Raw genomic sequence first — 5,475 nt, forward strand, 5'->3', positions numbered from 1 at the left:
CTTTCTCTGTTCCTATTTCCTCACCTGCAAAACAAAGAAAAATGTTTATGTGGCTAGAATTCATGAAGGTATACACTTGGTGATAAGCTAGAGAATGTAGGTGACACAAACAGATAATTTATCTAGTTTGGCTCCCTATGATTGGTTTGGATTTTAGTTAAGAAATTGTCATCAAAATACAACCATATTCTTGCTTTCTGAGCACTGATATCTATTAAAGATGTATAATATCACACTTTTCCATTTTGTGATATTTCCAACTTGTGATATTATAACAAGAATACAGCAAAGAACATTTTGTAAGAAGCTGGCAGAAATGCAGGTGGATCCAGGAGCTGGAAAGGGTGTTAATCTACTGCTTTTGAAATCGTTGCATTGAGGTTACTTATGCTTGTGTTTTCTCGACCCCCATACTTTGAGCTGCTGTTTTTTTTTTTTTTTGCTGGTCCCATTCACACTCTTCCTGGTGTCATGTTCTGCACCTTGTTGGCACTCAAGAAATAATTGTTGAATTGAATCATTATGTTGCTTTGAGGAAATATGGCTTAAAATACACTGCAGATAAACTGAAATCTCATGACTTAGGAAATGAGAAAACATATTGTAAAGATTGACTAAGCAATGATTTAATGCTTCTTAAAAAAGTAAAAAGGAATGAAAAACGCCAATGACAAGCATTGGGTTATGAATTCTAATTATAAAAAGCAACAGAAGAAGAAATAACTTAAGTGATCCAGCTGGTCAGAGAGCAACCATCTTTATTAAAAGGCCTGGTCAGGATAAAAATTGTTAAATAGAAATGAGTGGAGGGCAAAATGTGTAGAATTAATTATGGTGGTAAATATAACCAGCTTTTTATCAACAGCAAGGAGTACAGGAGAGATGTCGAAATAAAGTTCTAAATATCATCCTGCCAGTATTTATTTTATATTTTGTTGTTAAAAATGTATAAAGTATAAACAAGCAAAGAGACAAAATAAAAAAAAAACCACACAAAATTAGAACACCAAGAAATAAAATAGCTGTTTCAGTGTTACTTATATATGTATATATCTTTTGAGTTTGTCTCTTTTTAGACATATCACACATATACAACCACAGGTACATTTTTGTTTTCTAAAAAATAAACTAACATTATACTAGTTTTATTACTTGCTATTTCACTTCACAGTATAGCAGGCCATGTTTTCATGTTATTTAGATATTCTCTATTTTTTGTTGCTATATATTATTTCATTATATTTATGTATCATACTTATCATGTATTAATGGACATTTTGTCTGACTTCAAGGTTTTTTGTTTTCTTTTTCCCCATTGTTAAGGCATCTGTTAATATTGTCTTTTGGAAAGTTCATGAAATGTATTTTCTTGCTAGCAGTACATAGATGGGTCTTTCATCTTCTAATTTAAGAGGAAATGTGGCTATAGATTAAAAATGACATGCCACACATCTTAATAATTTAAGAACATTTGCTATTACAAATAAGAAGAATTTAGGGGAAGTGATTTATTCATCAGATCTGTTTACACTGATTCAGCCATTAAAGTTGATTGTGGTAACACTGCAACATTTTTCCAAATGTAAGATTTATAATCAGGTTAGAATAGTATTATCCAAAGATAATTTTACATCATCAAGAGTTAAATGAATATTATCACCTATGAGAAAAAAATATTCTCAAAATTATGTATTCTTATTTTTAAAAAGTGACCAGAAATAGTCTAGGTGAGAATACTGAAACATAAGACAGTCTTCAGAGACTGGCTTCCACCTGACAGTTGTATTCTCCACCTGTTTCATCTCTGCTATCTTTCTCCAAATCTTCCCGTAGGCAGCTTGCTCATGTCCCACACCTGAGAGACTTGACTAGGTGCCATCTCAAAACCTCTCCTTTCCTCTTCTCATATGAAAGCCAGGATGGTGGTTCAGCTGGGGAGAACTCAGAACTAGTGAGACAAAACGGCCTCATTTGGGTCATCTGGTTCTAAGCAAAATAAAATAAAACACTCCTCCATAGACCTAGGTTATCTATCACTCACCTCCAACAGTTAACGGGGAAGAAAGGATGGGGTTGGGATGACTCAGGACAGCTTGTCACCACAGCTACTTGATGAAGCCCAACTTACATTGGGTCGAGTGTCACCCTGATACGCAGAACACAGCAGCTTTCTCTACCCACTAGCATTTTTGTAGGCCTTTCTACAAAAATCTTTGGAAATATGATAATCATGCCATAAGTTAATGACTGGCAACCATATCAAGATACAAGCATAGCATAATTCTTACTTTAAAATGTCCCCATTTGAGTCTATGGCCATGCCATCCTGAACAAGCCCGATCTTGTCTGATCTCGGAAGCTAAGCAGGGTCGGGCCTGGTTAGTACTTGGATGGGAGACCACCTAGATAGACAGGGTGCTGTAGGCGTAAAAAATAAAAAATAAGGGATTATAAACTGACAAAGTCCTTGCAATCTGTGAGGTCAACCAAGGGTTGCCTCGCCTGAAAAAACAACAAAAAAAACAAAAAAAACCAAAACTGTACCCGTTTGTAAAAGAGAGAGTGCTTGTTCTTATTTAATGAATGTTTCATTTCTTTAGTTAGTAATGTTAGGATCAGTGTGACATAATAACTCCTAACTCTGTCCTTTTTCATTCTTGGCTTCCTGAGAAGAGGTGCTGAGGTACCCCTCCAGGCTTCAGACCTCATTCCTCCAAGTGTTAGCTGTGTGACCTTGACAAGTCTCTTAACTTCTCCTGTGCCTCAGTGTCCCTATTTATCAAATGTGGATAATGATAGAATTTACTTCTTACTGTGGTAAGGTTAAATCAGTGAGTACACGTAGAATGATTAGAACAGTGCCTGCCATGTGCCAAATGCTCGATAAATGGTAGAGGCTATTGTTACTGCTATTTCTCAGTTCCAATTAAAGTTTGGACACATGGCTTTGTGAAGCATTATTATGACAGACTCGCTGCTGTTTCACTATTGCTCATGTGAGTGTAAGCCTAAGAATATTTACTGAAAGCTGTAATTCTAAACCCTGAAGGGCCCCAAGGCACTAACAAAGACTGTGGGAAATTTGTAGAGGGCACCAGAGAGTCATTGCTTTCACTTAAACGATTATTGCTTTACCAGCCTTTTCCCACCCACCAGTGCAAGACAAATCCACAGAATAACAAGAAACATGCATGGCAGTTGGGTCAAGAAAGCAGAGTAGAGCAGAAATCAGCACCAGACCGGCCTGCATTATTCAGCCCCTACTGTCAAAATCCCTGATTATATCCCACTCCCCTTGCTTTCTGTGACTAAATGAGCAGGCCACAAGCATGTGAACACATAACACATTGTGCACACACAATTCCCAAACCACTTAAAGGATCCCCTGTTCCTGAAGCAGGGCGGGCTGTCCCCTTGGGTCAGATGGGGTGATGTTCCAGGTTCCGGACTCTGGATGTAGGCACGAGGGGTGGTGGCTTCAGTGCAGGGACTGGAACATGTAAACCCACCTTTTCCTCTCTCAGTTTCCACTAGCACATGTGAAGCCAGGGCCTCAGAACAGTTCGTTAACTTAGTCATGTACCCGCCCTGGATGTGTATGAGTCCATTCTTAGCCTGCATGTCATATATTGTATTAACCAATTTCCCTGCTGGCCATTCCAAATATGTTTAAGAACATATTGTTCCTAGATTTATGATGACTGCAGTAAATCAATTGGAAAGAATCCTATTACATTAGATAACACAGTTGGGAAATCAAATCTCTTCCCTTAAACATTTGTCAGGCAGCCTCTCTTCTCACCTATGTCTTACTTCCTTTTTGATAGTAAATGAGACAAATTAACGCTCCATTTTCAGCCAAACTGATTGCCAGAGTAATCAAGGAGGTGGCAGAGTGCTTGCGAAAGGCCAGCCTTGACCTGGGACTGGCTTTTCTAGAAGAAAAAAAAAAAAAACAAGAAACAAACAAAAAAAAACCAATAGTCCTCAGTCCTAATCTTAGAGTTCATCATGGCAAGTCTGACCACTCAGGACAGCTTCTCTTCCCTGGGCAGGTTCCGATTTCTGAATTATAAATGAGAAGAGTCTTCATAAGGATTAGGCTTCGAGAACAGTCTCCAGTTTGAGTTTTAGCTCTATACCTGCACCTGGGCAAATGGTAAGCCCTTGAGATTCTCTGTTCATCTTTAAAAATGAGGATACAGACAGTGCCCACCAGCTGTGTTTGTGAGGATTAGATGGCATAATGGATGTGAACACATTTTGTAGTTGTAAAGTGTAAAACAAAACAAAAAAAGAGTTTTTACTGCTGATATTTTTCATTAGGACATATAAATGCAAAACACTAAGGCCTGGAACTAAACGTTGTCATCTCTTCGTGGCAAGTTCTCGAGGTGAAAGCAGATTGTACATAAACAGACTATGAATGTTCCATTGCAGTAAACCTTGTGGTATTACTATTAGGCGAAGACACAAATGGTACATTAGAGGATTAATGCCCTTGCGAAAAGGTAAAACGCCCCATTCCACCACACTAAAAGCTCTAACGTTCTCACTTTGCCCTTTGTCAGTGGAGACTGACTCCAGTTCTGTGCCCTTTATCATCACAGTTGTCCCTCCTGAGTAAAAAGTAAGCTGGCAAATGTCTGCAGCCTAGTGCATTTCCCGGGAGACTTAGTTCTTTACGAGGTCGCTTTACTAAACTCTGGAAACTTCCAGCTCGCTCAGATTTCCAGTTGCAAATGACAAAATGTACCAGGTTGTCTCCCTCTTAAATTTTGGACTGATTGAAATAATGAGGCATTATTTCAGCGCCAACCTTCTCCGTTTCTTTGTTCCAAATAAAGAATGTGAGGTTCCACCAGGTGTTAATCTTCATTACTCTCTGGAGAGGCATGCAGAGGCCTACGAATTGGGAAATTGAGGCATGAATGTTTAAACGATTAGCATAGAGATTTATCCAAGGTCACCAAGTGAGAAAGAGGAAAAAACAGAATGCAGGGCAATCAGATCTGGTCCTAAAGATCCCCCAGAGAACCATCGCTACATAAATACTTGCATGGCCAACATTCGCAAGAGCAGATGTTTTATCAGGCCTACTGTACAATAGGGCACACCCTTGCCTATCTATTCCTATCTGCTTTTATTATACTTTGGGACTCCAGCATGATAAGCCCTCCCATATGGTACTTGTATTAACATTAAATAATGGCCATTGTATTGTGTATACTATCACCATAGAAATATTTACTTAGTTGAACACAGACAGCGGTCAAGCACGGTGATTAAAAACAAGCTAATCATAAAAACCATTCATGCTCACATCTATTTATAAAATCTGTTTCACTTGTGCCAGTTAAGTATAGGCTTTGTTCTAAACAAACACACGCAAACCTTCTGCACACCCAGAAACATGAAAGGCACCCCTCTCCCCCTACTTCAGAAAGCCAGGCCATGGGTGTGGCCCCTGTATGA

The 5,475-nt window shown here is 38.6% G+C and overlaps 1 pseudogene; it reads left to right on the forward strand.

The window, feature by feature from the left end:
• Positions 1–2,308: 2,308 nt before the first annotated feature.
• Positions 2,309–2,427, forward strand: LOC111744265 (annotated as a pseudogene).
• Positions 2,428–5,475: the final 3,048 nt, after the last annotated feature.

Source organism: Pteropus vampyrus, unplaced genomic scaffold (genome assembly GCF_000151845.1).
Source record: "Pteropus vampyrus isolate Shadow unplaced genomic scaffold, Pvam_2.0 Scaffold130, whole genome shotgun sequence".
Taxonomy (NCBI): domain Eukaryota; kingdom Metazoa; phylum Chordata; class Mammalia; order Chiroptera; family Pteropodidae; genus Pteropus; species Pteropus vampyrus.